General features: G+C 38.5%; 1 protein-coding gene across 5 annotated transcripts in view; it reads left to right on the top strand.

Moving 5' to 3' along the window:
* The window catches only part of LOC129720664 (insulin-like growth factor-binding protein complex acid labile subunit), a 615,650-nt gene that overhangs the window by 206,011 nt on the left and 393,180 nt on the right, over positions 1-16,459 (top strand). For 3 of the 5 annotated variants that reach the window (XM_055672185.1, XM_055672183.1, XM_055672184.1), the window contains one exon: positions 5,966-6,041. The exons of the other annotated variants lie outside the window; for them this stretch is intronic. The gene's annotated coding sequence lies outside the window, so the exon portion shown is untranslated. The remainder of the gene's footprint in view (positions 1-5,965; positions 6,042-16,459) is intronic. 5 annotated transcript variants of the gene reach the window in all.

Raw genomic sequence — 16,459 nt, 5'->3', positions numbered from 1 at the left:
TAAATGAACGAGCTACTCAAAAAACCCTTAACTTTTGAGTTTCGTTTAGATTGAACTTGTGGTTCAGAAGTTATTCAAAGAAACGTGTTCTGGAGAGTGTTCAATCTCACTCATGTTTCTCAGAGATGGCTAAACCGATTTCCACAAAATCAGTGTCATTTGGAAGGTCTAATTACCCCATAAGACCCTATTGATTTTTTTGCAATCGGACTATTACTTTGCCTGTTATGTTTAAAAATGTGAAATCCAGCTTTGAAAAGAAACATATTCCGAAGACTACTTAAACTCACTCACTTTTCTCAGAGATGGCTGAACCGATTTCCAAGAAATTAGTGTCAAATGAAAAGTCTAGCTGCCTCATAACATCCTATTGAGTTTCAATGTAATCGGTCTGTTACTTTGTCTGTAATGTATCAAAATACGAAAATCACGAAACTTCATTATCTCAGAAAGTACACAACCGATTTGAACAATATTGGTATCAAATGAACGGGCTAGTTGAAGGTTAATTGATGAGTTTTATAGTGATTAAACACGTGGTTCAAAAATTGTGAAAAGAAACATGTTCCGGTGAGTTTTCAAATTCACTCGTTTTCCCAAAAATGGCTGGACTAAACTCAACAATCTTAGTGTCAAATGAAAAGTTTGGCTTTCCTATAGGTTCCCATTTTATTTGACTATAATCGTATTTTTATTCCAACTGTATCTGTACTGTATTAAATTATAAAAACAACGAGTCGTCTATTATCTCAAAGATCACACGACTTATTTGAACATATCTAGTGTCATTTGAACGGGTTGTCTCTCAAACTCACAAGTAAGAAATTTCATAGCAATTTGATATGTGGTTTAAAGGTTATGAAAAGAAACGAAATTCAAAGACTATTTAAAACTGTAACTGCTTTGATCAAAACATATGGCCTCAACAAAATTTAAATTTGGTATTGTGCTATTCGTAAATTCCCGATATTGCTCGTGATTGTATTGTTCGAAATTAAATATCATTTCTTTTATTTCGCTATTTCTTGAGCATTTACATTACGTCAAATATCATATTTTATACTTCTATCATTATTTTACAACCCAAAAAGTGAATACACATTTATTGGATTGAAGCGTTCATGTAAATCTATTTCTACAAATAATAAGTTATAATGAGAAAGGCTGGGTCTGACCGCTAGGTGGATTAATTTAGGTTTTTCACTTAGAGCAGTATTTAAAACAATTAACTCTCGAAGCGCTTCAGCAGTCGTTTTCTCTGAATGAAATTAGAAAAGGAAGGCAAATGACGTTTATTTGGTACAAAATCGCTACTAAAAAGCATATGACGCCACCGTTAGATCTTAAAGTGCTTGACTTGAATTTAGGTTGACCAAAATCATATTAAGGTAGTATGGGTTCCCTGCACCTTCTTAAGTAGACATTGAACTAACATTCCTACTTCCTTTCCCCGGCGATTGTAAGGACGTAGCCAGGTATCCAATGAAAGGCTTAGTTTGCAACTCACATCATCTGTAAGAAGAATACTAGTCCCAAGTTTCTTACCTGTGAAAACAGATAATGTGTTTGTGAAGTAATCATTATTATCACTTTTTTATCCTAAGCTGATCATTGTATAGCCACCTACGATGTGTGCAATCCCTTTTGCTATGCTATGCTATGCTAAAATAAGTAACCAAAATCAATGACTATCGTGCTACAAAACGGGTTTAGAAAAATAGCTTGCTGTGCTCGCGTCACTCACTCTCAATTCGGGTTGTGATGTAGTATATATATAACTACGAAATAATGTTAAAGAGAGACTAGGATACAACAACCTTAACGATGAAGTGTTTTCTGCTACTAGTTGCGATACCGCTTACCGTGCAACGCATAAACCCTTGTGTAGTTCAGTCAATGGTTAAAATACAAGCTCAATCATGCAGCAGCCTCTTTTCAATAACCAGGTATAGACACAAAATTTCATTTTCACAGAGAGACAGACATTCTATGCAACTTTCTATTGCGTAATCTAAAATAATACACTACACGCAAAAGTTCAAGCTTCAATCATCCAATGTGTCCTCCCAATTCAAAATCAGAATATGTATTATATACACAAAAGTCGTAATGTCTCGGTAAACTTCGGCTTCGGGCGAACGATCAGTTTCGAGGCGCTCAAAAAACCGTTCTTTACTTTCACGAGCCGGTGCGTATCAACGGCTCGTGCATCCCTAAAAATCGTCAGCAACCGAAACAGCCAATAGCGAGCCTTGTCGCCGCGGAAGTTATTGACGCTGGTGCCAGTAACGCAGAACCGAATGCATGTGAATGGAACCAGAGTCATAATTAAATGCAAAATGTTTTGGACTAATCTCATGTTTTTGTTTATTGTTAATGATTGATTGATGTTTTCAAATGACCTGATTCATGAAAGTGATCAATAATTTCTTCAATGGAGTCAGTACCCAACTTATCAGTATTGATTGCTGGTGGCACTGTTTTAACGATGCCAACCTTCTGAACATCGGCTGATGCTTTATAAGTGTAGTGGTTTGGAGCTGCGCAATACATTCAAAATACGCTAGAGCATCAAATGCGTTATGAAGCACAGACTTCAAGCCAAAAACAAGAAACTTTAACAACAACAACAACAATTGCGTTACGCCCAACGCACATGCGTTGTACTGGTTCCAATTTTAATCAGTAAATGCGCTGATTTCGCTCATAAATGATCTGGTTACGCACACTCCAACTTTTGCGTGTAAGGTCTTTTTAACACGAATTTATGCTATGCCGTTTTTCACGCGATATGTTTTCAATGGTTGTTCACTTCCGAATCTTATTTAGAGTGTCTGATAAGTGAACTAACTTTACTTTGTTGGCTAACGGACCGTTCACCGGTCTAGGGCCGAGCTAATTAGAGATGTCCAGCTTCTTCTGTCTTGAGCAGCCGTTCTCCAGTCTCCTCGTGCATCTTCTTTCACCGCGCACATCCACCGCGTGCGAAGACTATCACGGAGTCGACGGCCTCTTCCTGGTTCTCTACTGAAAATAGTTTTGGCGGCTCTCGTCAGGCATTCTGGCCACATATCCAGCCCACTGCAACCTGCTTCGCTGTATTACCTCCACTATATCAGCATGTTTGTATATCGGTACAACTCGTGATTCATGCGTCTGCGCCACACTCTGTCTTCCAATTTACCGTCAAGTATCGATCGCAGAACTTTACACTCAAAAACTCCGAGCACTCGGCGATCAGCTTCCTTCAGCGTCCATGCTTCCTATCTGTAAAGGGCCACCGGGACTATCAGCGTCCTATACAGCGCTAGTTTTGGGCGAATCTGATGAGTGTACCTAAACCAATTACTAAATTTTCTCTGATTTGGCCTACCCTTTTTTAATTTTTCCTTGAGCTTGATTCGCAGGAGCAAATAAAACTGCCATTAGAAAGCATTTGCAGAAATGATTAAAAACCATTAGCGAATGTAGTTTTTTACGCTGATTTCGGAATTTACACGTTTTTTACACGTATATATTTTTTGACGGTTTGTTTTTTTACCGCGCTACGTATTCTCTGCGTAAAAAATGAATTTAGGGTATATTGTTCCAGCATTTCTTCGTCAGAATAACGTTCCGACGGCAGACGAACGGCAGACTTAATTCAGTAAATTGTGAAAAATGCGGAGAAGTAGACTCCAACACACACCGAATCAATCAATGTCCCAAAGCTAAAAGGTTTTTCAGGCCTGCACCGTGAGGTTTACGATTTAAAACTTAAGAGTTGTTCAGAACTTGAGCTTTAAGATTTAGGAATTGAAATCTGTTTGGAATGTACCAGTCGGGTCGAAAATGCAGTGATGGAACCGTATCCAACCGTTCTCCGAATTATCAACACGTTGTTTTATTGATCATCACGATCTCTTTAAAGTTTCTGCTGCTTCGTTAGATTCCTTGTAAAATGATTCGAAATTTTTTTGTGGATTGTTTAAGCACTGTTATGCGTTTTGTAACAAAATACATGTTGAAATTATTTTAATCCAGAGACATAGATTAGAAACAGTTTCCCTGGCACCACTGATCTGACCTTGCATACATTCCCAGGCCGTTCCGTAGAGCAATTTATTTCTCCAATGTGACGCACGCAAATTCTACCCCTCATGAGTGCGTGTGTTTATGTTTAATTTCCAATTCTATAAACATTTCATCGTGTCTACTACGTCTTGAGCTGAGAGAAGAAACCACCTCGAACTTGCATTAGCAACCCGAGTGAAAACCAAAAAGGGGGTGGGGTGGGCGAGGCAACAACTTGATGAAAGAACGACCAAAAATTAAACTCTCATATCTCATTCTCACATGTGGCACGGGAGGCCACTTTGTGGATTCTTGCCTTAGCGCCGTCAGCCGCCGCTGTGCAGACAAGCGACGAGTTTCTCGTGGCAGCCAGGGGTAATTAATGATAGAGTGCCCTGGGAGCGCCTGGTTGGTACGGGTAGGCTGGTTACCGAAAATGCAGACCGAACTGCTGATTAACATGACGTTCACTCTTTGTAGTTGCGGCGCGGATAGTTCCCCGATCTGATGAGGGTTTCCCTTCTGTGGATGTGGGTCGTTTTGGCTCGCTGATCCTCATGATTTGTCGATTTGAATGGACGTTTTCCGGTTTGTAGAAAGGTGCAATTGCACTCTTAGCTCTTAGTACGGCATGGGGAAATCCACATGAATAACAAAGTTTCGGTTTTTTTTCTTGTCGCAGACACGGAAGCGAAAAAATACTTTAGACAAACATGGTTATGAGAAATAGTTTTCATCGCCGTTCCTCTGTTACAGTGCAGCAGATCGTGCATCCCGCGGAAAAAAACTGCACAAATATTTAATTTCGCCCGGTTTCGAACGGGGAAACGGTTTGACGCTACTATTCAAATGAAACTCACCATCACCATCCTAGTCGTTTCGGTTCCGCACCGTAGATTCGTGTAATGCTGATGGCAGTTGTATTAAGTTTCATTGCCCACGTGAAAACAGCGCAGCAGCTAACAGACGATCCAGGCGCCAGGCACACAACCGAACGCCACCAGAACCGGAAGAGATGCCAGGCGCTTTTGGACGGAACATTGCCGCGCCATCGTCGTCGTCATCGTCGTCGTAGTAGTAGATGGTTCTAATGGCTTTAAATGACAGCAGGATAGCGCACGGATGTAGGTAGAATGAGTGACGGGGTTGAAACGTTTCCCCGTATGGTGGCGAACCGTGCTACTCCGGTAGAAGGCAGAGCCATGTCGTTAGTAAGCTGTCGCCGGTATGACGAGAACTGGTCTTGGTTCCGAAATGATGCCATTAATTCTTTATTACAGAAAAATGTACTTCAAATAAAGAGTAATGAAGCGTGTTGGCTTAAGCAGTTACTGAACGAAATCATATTATGTGGCAGCTAATTTTTCAAAGTGCATACGAGAAAATGGAATGGGAATTGCATCACGATGAGTTTTTGTTAAGCTTCAACAATTACGTAATTTCTTATTTGTTTTGTTAAGTATTGTATTGAGTAGTCTGTCAAATATACCCAATCACGTCGAAATCAAAATACTGTAGAAGCAATTTACCACTAACCTTTTGCCAAACCTGCTTTCTCATCAATCCTTTCAACACCCTCTCGACAGTAACTATCTATTACTTCAACCTAATTAACCTTTCTTCGTTCCTCAAGCGTATCGCAAGCTCGGCTACACCTGCCTTGATTTGGCACACCGAAAAGAACCTCCATAATACAAACACAAAATAAAATCTTAAAAAAGAGTTCAAATTGTCTATTGCCCGACTTGCTCCTGCAGTTAGGGTGTATTTGGCTAGAGCTAGCAAATCCCATCTGGGGTTCGTTGTTCAAATATTGCAAGTCCGTTCCGGTTGAAGCAAAAAAAAAACCTAACACGAGGTTATGTTTGAGTAATGTTTTAATTAATTCCATCCTTTCTTCGTATCTTTCCAGATGATTAGTCAGCCCGGCGGAAACCGGCCCTGGTGCGGCGGACTGTGACCGTTTCTGCTCGAGAGTCAGGAAAAAGGTTTGTGTGAAATTTACTTTTCTCTATCAGCCCGTTGTTACGCCCGATTGTGCGAACTTGTGTACTCAATCATCTCGAAATATTACAACGGGGGCGTTCGGAAGGGTTGAGGAATCCGACTCAGGCCGGTAAAGACCTTCTAATTACTGGATTGATTAATGAGCATGCATCACCTCCGATTACGGGATCTCGTAAATTATCTCTGCTCGATTATCGGGATTGTGTACTGCTTTTTCTTGTATCAAATACAACTAAGACCAGCGGCGTTCTATAAGAAAAGCAGAGATATTTTTTTGCTGCTAATACGGGCTTTTTGTGTTGAAAAAAAGGGGTTTTCTCCATGTTGTTCATTTTTCCGGATCGGTTAGTTTTTGGGTTGAGATAATAAAATCAACACTTTCTATCCGGATCGACTGTTGGCACCGGCCGTTGGGCTTCGATTCTGGCTGTTTGAAATCCAGAGTCAGCGGAACTGAAAAACGAACCGACCGAAGTTGGTCGAGAGAGAGAGAGAGAGAGAGAGAGAGAGAGAGAGAGAGACAGCGAGAGAAAGAGCGAAACAAAAACAAACCTATTCCGTCCAGACGAGGTGACAAGTGTACAAGTGATAATTATGTTGTGATAAAAAAAACTCTACACCGGAATGTAGAAGGAAACATGATCATAAACACTCGCTCTGAAACGTTCTAGCCAAGAGTGCGCACCCAACCGGGCAGGAAAAATAACACTTTTCCTCTCTGCTGTCTGGTCCCAAGGGTGACCGTCGGTTGGAGTGATTTTGGCTCATGGTGATGGGTTAATTGATGACTAGAACTCACACTTTCTAGAGAGTTGATAATTCGTTCCTCCAATTTTTTAGAAATTTATCGTGAAAGAATTTTAATCTTGTGCAGGTTTTTTCCGTTTCTTAAACTTTCTTAAACTGACATTCGTATTTCTTTAATGAGAGTAATCTTTTATATGTTGGCTATTAACATTACACTGCAAATGAGAGCCTATATAAAACTCTGAGTAGATTCCGAAGTTTACGATCGTTTCAGCCTCTTTGCTGCTTTTGTATAAAGAATTAAATAACGACAAAGTATTGTACAATTTACTAATTTATCTTACCAATCAGACGAGAGCCGTAATAACTCGTGACGTATCAAAAAGCTGTCGCTAAGCTGCTCGTATCTTGACCGTGTTTTGCTATTTTTCGAGCCTCATCACCCGCAAATTTCTTTCGATCTGGTCGATCCCCTTTTTTGAATTTCACCAGGTGTGCAATGAGGTTCTATTCAGGCAACTCATGCTTCATGCGCCTTTGTCATTCTTTACCGTCCGGTTGTACTCCATGGTAGATACTCCGTTCGGAAACTCTAAAAAGCGTTCAGGTGTCCGAGAAAAGCGATCAGGGTTTTATTTAGCATTAACTTTGTGCATCATCGCACCCGATTCAAACGAAAAGTAGGCTCAATTTCCAGCCTGGTTGCATCTGTTGTTTTCTATGGTAATATCATTATCGGAAACCGCCAGTGACCCCAAATACAAGAACTTGTCGACCATCTCCAGCTCATCACCGTCTACAAAAAGTTGTGACTGACAAGGATGAAAATAATCACTCGCGTTTATTATTTTCACAAGCCGATAGCTCATTTAATAATCACTATTCTGAACAATTTTTTATGACGAACTTGAAGTCCTCAGGTAATACTACAACATTGTAGAAGAAAGTATTGCTCGTACTCAAGCACCGGACCTGTGAGAGGACATTTTGGCAAATTATCGCGATAATTATCACGATAATTTTCTTAAATCTGCTCTCACGGCTCCAGTGTTCGAGTACTCTCTTCGACAAAGTTAAAGTACTACTTGTGAACTTCAATTTCGTCATACAACGTTTTTTAAAAATGTGCTCATTAAATGAGCTATCGGCTCGCGAAAAAAATAAGCGTGAGTGATAATTTACATCCTTGGAGACTGCTACTGTTCTTTTTGGTGCCTCTTGCTGACATGTATTTAGTTTTTCGACGCATTCATCTGCAGTTAGATTCGTCTACCTCCGACTTCCAGTCGGGGGTAGGATTCTTCCACCTTCTCAAAGTAACGTGCTACGATATAGTTGTTATAATTGGATAAAATTCATCTGACAGGGTACTTGCCTTAATGGACTACTTTATACTAACATAATGAACCCAAGTAACATACAAAACATGTTAGAAAACAAGTTACAACGAAAGTAGTTATATAAGTGTTCTACAAGCGTAATTGAAAACTTGTGTTATTATATCAAGATTGAAGTTGTTTTTCATCAGTAATACAACCGCGTTTTGAAAACAAGCCCCGTTTTTCTGATTTTGGAGATGCTTTTGATAACGCGAGTTAAACAAATACAATATCCTCACTTCGTCTTTTCTTCATCTATTTTTTTTTTCATCTATACTTTGTCTTTTCGTAAGACATTAAATCATCTAATATCAACACTTCGTACCTGTAAAGTGCTTTTCCTTAGGGCAAAGGTCGAAACAGTCAACGCCAAAGTCAAATTACTTGATCAAATTAATATTTTGATTATTTGAACGATTTCTATATTTATTCGAAGTGGGTCAACATGCGCTATCAGGAGATAAACAAACCATAACCAAAATCACTCCGATTTTTGTTATCGCATATCTAACAAAGTTTTTTAGTTTTGTTAGATATTATGTCCAGATATCGTTGAAACTATGCAAAAACAATTCTAAATATTCAAGCGAAAGAAACATTTTGAAAAGTTGAATATTTTGAAAATTTGAATATTATTTTTTGTCATCAATTTATAAAAATTAAACTGCCACTGGTAAGAACGATAAGTCGATCTAGTTGCACTGCGCAGGCACAACACATTTGCGCATGCGCTGGTTAACAGTTGTCAGAGCAACAGGTTTGCGCATTGCTGTATTAGTACTCGAGATGTTTTTTTCCACTTTATTTTATCAAGTTGGCTTGTTTTCGTACAGTTATGTAATACCGTTCTGACTCAAACTTAGAACAGTCTCAAACTTCGAACACTTTGGAATAAAAACCACATTATTAAAGCTAGAGTAATCAAAAGTATAAATATTATATGCCATTTCGGAATGTCCTTTCCCGGAATGTCCCAGTGCACAATGGTCCAGAACCCGAATTTAGGGGGAAATTTGGGTCTAGAGCTCTATAGCAACATTTTAGAGAAAAACTTTTTTCTACAAAGTTGTTACATATGATAAAGCGCTCATTGAAAAATTATCGAAATTTAGGGTGACCAACATTTTCGATGCAATCAAGTATCTATCTTTTTTATCTTTGTAGATTGAAGAAAAATTTGTTCCAAAATGTTATAGCTCCATTAATTTTAAGTAACTTTGTAGAAAAAAGATTTTCTCTATCTTTGAAAACAACCGATTTATATTGAAAAAACATATTTTACGCTCTAACTTTTTTATTTCAAGTTTCATCTCAAAACTGTCTTTGAACGACTTTAAGAGCTTTTTAAGAGAAACAATTTTCAATGCTGACATCGTAAATATCTCAATTTTACTCAAAGTTATTAATATTTTTCATAAAAAAATATGCGTTTCTCATTTCTATGTCATTCATTTTGGGGCAAACATAAAAAATATCTCTTGGTCTCATTTTGAAGGGCATACCTAGCTCTATAAATGGAGGAACTTTCAGAGATATGTTATTTTTTAAATTTGAGTAAATTCAATTTATTTTTTTGTAAGATTTGGACCACTGCGACAATTATTTTGATCTTTTGTGGTATAAAAAAATTCAATTTAATTAATTCAAAAAATTCAATTTAAAAACAAGACGAAAATTTCAATAATTTTATACATTGTGCATATAAAAGCACCCAGATTTATTTTTTGGTATTTTTTCTAATAACTAGACGTAATCACCTTTAATTTGACCCAAAAAGATCGAAAATCGATCAACTGGTTCAAAAGTTATGATTTTTTTAAATAAAATACATCGAATATAGCCGTTTTTATGGTCACCCTATTTCGGAGCTAGTCCCCTTAACAACCCAACGAAACAATACGGGTTTGATTATTTTCAACATAGATGCATCCCTGCTATTTTGAGCACAATTGAAGCATTTTGCGTGACCAACTTCGAAATAGGGTGACCATAAAAAATGACTGTGTTCGATGTATTTAATTTTAGAAAAATTCATAACTTTTGAACCAGTTGATCGATTTTCGATCTTTTTAGGTCAAATTAAAGGTAATTACGTCTGGTTATAAAAAAAAATATTTAATTTTATATGCATAATGTATAAAATTATAGAAATTTTCGTCTTGTTTTTAAATTGAATTTACTCAAATTTAAAAAATAACATATCTCTGAAAGTTCCTCCATTTATAGAATCAAGTATGCCCTTCAAAATGAGACCAAGAGATATTTTTTATGTTTGCCCCAAAATGAATGACATACAAATGAGAAACGCATATTTTTTGATGAAAAATATTAATAACTTTGAGTAAAATTGAGATATCTACGATGTCAGCATTGCAAATTGTTTCTCTTAGAAAGCTCTAAAAGTCGTTCGAAGGCAGTTTTGAGATGAAACTTGAAATAAAAAAGTTAGAGCGTAAAATATGTTTTTTCAATATAAATCGGGTTGTTTTTAAAGATAGAGAAAATCATTTTTATACAAAGTTACTTAAAATTAATGGAACTATGACATTGTAGAACAAATTTTTCTTCAATCTACAAAGATAAAAAAGTTAGATACTAGATTGCATCGAAAATGTTGGTCACCCTAATTTTTGATAATTTTTAAATGAGCGCTTTATCATATGTAACATTTTTGTAGAAGAAAGTTTTTCTCTAAAATGTTGCTATAGAGCTCTAGACACAAATTTCCCCCTAAATTTGGTTTCTGGACCAGGGTTGATATTTGTTGACACTCTTGATTGAAAGTGAAAAATTGCATCCATAAACGTTATTTTTTTTACAATCCTTTCAGAGTTCTCCCTTCCCGCTTTTTGCATGGAAGTGAACTGTCAAAACATCTCATTATATTTCATTCGATGGAAGCAAGACAACAAAATCAGTTTATCAGTTAACGAAGATTGTCAAGGCATCGGTCAGTGTCAGTGAAAAAGTGTTTCGGTGAGGTTTATTTTGGTTGAGTGGACTGTTTGATTCTCTTTTTCGCTTTGAAGTGAAGATCATTTGGTTGGATTTGTCGTCAAATTTTATTCCGTAACCGTGAACAATGCGCGCGATCTATTTCATCTGAGTATAACAGCACGTTACTAGGAAGAAAATCTAGTGTATCTGAAAGAGTGCTGCGATCATTGGAAGTGAAAATTGAAAATGATTGGCTGTAATTTTCGAAGAATTTTGCTGGGGAAAATGACTTTTATCAGCACTGTTCTGGACCATTGTGCAGTGATGTATAGCTCTTCACTGTAGGGCCACTTCCGGGGAATTAGCAGGCGTTGAAAAAAGTGACAGTCAGTGTTGAGACGGAAGTCTTCAGAATTTGAATCAAAGCCGAGTTCTGAATTCTTGTTAATTTAATAAACTAAACATGTTTGAATCTAAATAAATAGCACTTAATTGCAACAAAAATAAAATAACCAACATGTTAAACCTTTAATATCAACGAGAAAACTCATTTTTAGTTGAATTTTTAGTGTGAGAAGTTACATAATGGCTTAAGTGTTCGAAATTTGATGCAGTACGGTACTTCATATAATATAGGTACTTCAATTTTTGCACTTTTATGGTGATAGAGATGTCATGGTTACTTAGGAATTAACACAAGCAGGCTATCTAACGCTAAGCCTATTTTGAAAAGCTGCAGCAGTAACATTAAAAACAAAGTATCTGCTATTTTATTGAAGCTGGCTGACTTGAAGCGTACTGGCTCAAAGCAGCGATCTTCATATGAGAGATCGTTTTGGGACATATATTCCCAGGTGAACGAGAATTTCCGGGGCATTGTAGCGCGGCTTGAGCCTCAAATTGTTTCTGCTCAAGAGTTGCCATTTATAGAACCCGACAGCGTTCAGTGCAGGCTGGCAGATTTCAGGGGTTGCGCGAAGGGAGGTAAAAAGTATATCCTAAGAATTTTCTTTGCACAGATTCAATTCGAGCAATCCAGGAGCTATGGAATGGACTACAGAGTAGAATTCGAGGATAAGCAGGACTAGAGAAAACTACAGCGATCTAAGAAAAAACGGATCACGGAACTTGTTGGTTATTTTGAACATACATCCGAGTTGTCGATTGGCTTTAGAGATAAATTCTTTGTAGTGCAGTTTAAAATAAAGTGGACTATCCAAAATAACTCCCAGATCTTGAATCTGTGTCACTCTCGATAGAAGCTGACCGAATATAGTATATTCAAACAAGATTATCTCCTTTGTCCAACAGTAGGACATGATACCACATTTTTGAATTACAGCAAGAAAGTTTCTGGAACACCATTGAAAAATATCCAATAGCCGCTGAAGCTTTAAAAAGTTTCTTGTCATCGGCGTATAATTTACGGCAACCATTCGCTAGTAGTAGAGGATTGTACTTAATAAACAACATGAATAATTGCCGTCCAAGATTGCTGCCTTGAGGGACTCCAAAGTCATTTATGAGCTGTGCAGGAAACTGACTTCCAATCTTCATGCAGAGTGTTCGATTTATCAGATACAATCCGAACCATTACACTAGAGCAGATGAAACTCAAAGTTTTTGAGTTTAGCTAGAAGTTTTCTGTCTACTCGATCGAATGCCGTTTTCAGATCAGTGTAAACTGCGTCTATTCTTTCGGGTAAAAACCATATGGGTCATTCCATACGAAGTGTGCATGCCACTTGGACACGGCCATCACAGATTTTGTTCAAAGTTGGGGGAATTATTCATCTACTGTCTCTTTGGAAAAATCTTAATTTTGGTGTCGATTGGAATACCCCCCGCTCTCCAGGACCCCCCTCTTAATTGCAAAGTCGCGCAATTTTTGTCAAAAATCTCTCTTTTCTTTTCCTTACAATTCATAGACGTAAGATGTCCGAAAAATACTGATAGATGATTTTTGAAGAAAATTAACCAAGGAATCCAGAAAAATCCAGGCTCAACAAGAAAGTCCACCACAAGTCTTTAACCTTTGCGTGATTCAAATTTGAGAGTATCTCCGAAATACGCCCGTAGCACATCACGTGGCCTAGATCAATCGCGTCAGTAACGACCGTAACGACATTCTTCACACACTCGTCTGATAACTTTTCCTTCTCTCTAATTCTGGAAGAGACCCAGTGCAACGCGCTGGCCTGCGAGGTTTGTCGGTTGCTTTGTTATTTTTAAGCTTCCCGATCTCATAACGAACTTTATTAACATCGAAGGCTGTTACTCGGTCTTCTGCTGCTGTTGCTTCTAGATCAGTACCTGATCCTGATGCCGTCTGTATCGTCATTTAGGTGTCCATCGAAGCGCTTTTACCACTTGTCCATCCGTGTCGCTGCTCATGTAGGCTTATGAGATTGGTAAACCTCCTCAAAGATCCGGTAGCATGGGATAGCCCATGGATAGCTCCTCATGTTCACGAAGCTCTTGATGGCACTTTTTTCCTCTGAGAATCGTGGTCATGCCGTTCCATGCCCGTTTGTACTTGGCCTTGTCCTCCCTAGTTAACAAACCCAGGTTCTTCTCATTCCCTGCTGCCTCGCATTCCCCGTCATACCAATCGTTTCTGCCGCCATCCTCGTCTGGCCCGTATAGGACTACATGTCACAAAATATCAAAAAATTGCTCGCAGTGACGAAAATACCCAACACGGAAAAAGAAGAGTCTTGGTACGAAGGCGAAGTTTTCCAGTCATCAAGTTCAGTTGTTGTCTGACGTATACAAATGCGTCCTACACCTTGAAGCCATCTCCGTTGATTACTACGCTGCCGCTATTCGCATGAAAGTCCTATATAAAATTTAAGTGTTTTCTCATTTTTTGCGGAAAATGGTTCCATTTTGGCATGCTTTTCATAAATAGCCATTATAAAAGTCAGGTTTGATTCCCACAACCTCGATTTTAATGGTTATTCTTGAAGAGTATGCCAAAATGGACCAACTTCCGCAAAAAAAAACAACAGGAAAACATAGGACTTTAACATAGGACTGTTATGCGAATAGCGGTAGTACGTTATTGCCTAGAAAAGCCCTATTACCCTTGGTCCTGGAACGTTCTTCCGATGAAATCCACGTGGTCAACGATCGTGCTCGCATGTTGAAGATCACATGTGAAGATTACACCTTCTAGCGCAATATTGAACAGGATGTAGTAAACCCCGTTGCCTTGCCGAAGTCCCTCGCATGTTGTAAATAGGTTTGATAACGTCCCCGACCTCTTTACACATCACTGTATACCATCCATCATAGTCTTGACCAGTCTTGTTAGTTCCAGAGCTCTACACGGCTGATAGTGTCGTGAGCGGCCTTAAAATCTGTAAATAGGTGATGCGCAGTGCGGTTTTCAACGCTAAAGCTCCCCCATCTTTATCCCGACACATTTTGACGCGCGGCACAAAGCTTGCGCAGAATGCATTGAGTTTCTTGTATGCGTTTCTTGAGAAATATACAGCTGCTCTATTCCATTTCCTCATACTCTGATTCTTACAGGTGGCGCATTTTGTCCCGGGAAGATGGGACTGGTTTCTCAGGTTCTGTTTGAATCGCTGTACTTTTCGACAATAAAACCATGAAAATTGATTTGCTTTTAATAAAGTAAAGTGTTGCCACTTGGACCTCCCTGATGGCTCTGCGAATCCTGCACCAACGGTCTTCGAGAGGCGATGCACCAAACCCTTCACACCGTGGGTAGTACACGTATTTCTCCGCAACCTGGGAGTTTCGGAGATGCTTGATGTGGAGCCGCAAGGTTCGGCTATGCCGTACGTGATACACGGTCTACAGTTGCGAAAGCAAGTATACCGCAGCTAGGTAGTAGTTCGAGTCAATATCCGCGATTGGTCAACGCACTATTTTGGCTGCAATAGGGGAAATTTGTCGAATTGTAGAAATAGGCTGCTTATCCGTATTTATTCATAGTATGTATTCACACCTAATCTTTATTACTGGAGATCGTCCGAAATTGGTAAAATGTGACCCGTGCGATTCCAAGAAGCAAAACTGAGAGCATAATGACGCATCGTGTTTCCAAATCGAGGTAGATTTAGACTTATAATTAGTAGGATTATATATTTTTATGAAATAAAGTCGTATCAGTTTCGTAGCATAAAATTCTAGTACAAAACTAGCTCAATATCAACTTATATTTCTTTGAGAGGGTAATGTATCATGATCGGAAAAGTCCAAAAATATACCATGTGCGTGTTTTTGAGTCATGCTGGAATTTGTTTTTCATTTGTATGAGAGCCCCCCCTTGCAAAAGAGGGAGGGGTGTCGAACTACCATAGAAATATTTCTTGCTCCTTAAAATCTCCATCTGCCAAATATGGTTCCATTCGTTGAATTATTACTCGAGTTATGCAGAAAGTTGTGTTTCATTTGTATGGCCCCTCCCTTCCAGAGGAGAGAATAACATCCACACAATAACATCCACACGCCGAATTTAGTTTCATTTGCTTCATTAGTTTTGGAGTTATGCAGGAATTTGTGTTTCATTTGTATGAGAGCCCTCCCTTCTAGAGAAGGGAGGGGTCTCAAACCATCATAGGAACCTTCTCCGGCCCAAAAAACCCTTACATATAAATTTTCATGTCGATCGGTCCAGCAGTTTTCATGTCTATATGGATTAGACAGACAGACAGGACTGCATTTTTATATGTTTAGATTGCGAACAAAGTATAATTGAATATCAATAAAAACCAACAAGTTCAATTGTCTATGAAAAATCATGACAAAGTGCAAAAAAAAATATTGATCATGATGTAAGGCAATATAGTACAGTTTTGATCGCTGAAGTGTGATGGATAACGATGAAGTATAAAAAAGTATTGAGATGTTGCGTCTATCATGAAGTACATATATATAAATAAAATGGATTGAGATGCAGACACAATAAGATTCTGTATATTAAAAAATCATGATTCCTCATTATTTCTACATCAAACAAAACCAAACAGTACACTTTGCACAAAGTCCAAAATTCACCCCACCTGACGGTAGTGTACACGCTCGAAACCCATGTCCTACACCGGCAAAGTACTCGATTTTTCAACAATATTTATTTGTTTGCTCCGGCACTCGGGTGTTATTTTTTCACTCGATTATTTTTCCAAAACCACGAGGCGGCGGCGACGGTTGCTGCCAGACAGGCTCACGTTCAATGCCAACGACATGTTTCCTCTACGCTCACCTCGTTTCCCTACCTTCTACCTTCATTTCATTCATTCGCCTTTCAATTGGATTTCAATCTACAGACAGTGCAGTGCCAGTGATCTCGCCATCTTCATCCC

Source organism: Wyeomyia smithii, chromosome 2 (genome assembly GCF_029784165.1).
Source record: "Wyeomyia smithii strain HCP4-BCI-WySm-NY-G18 chromosome 2, ASM2978416v1, whole genome shotgun sequence".
In the NCBI taxonomy this organism is placed as follows: Eukaryota; Metazoa; Arthropoda; class Insecta; order Diptera; family Culicidae; genus Wyeomyia; species Wyeomyia smithii.
This window is presented reverse-complemented; position numbering and strand designations above follow the sequence as displayed.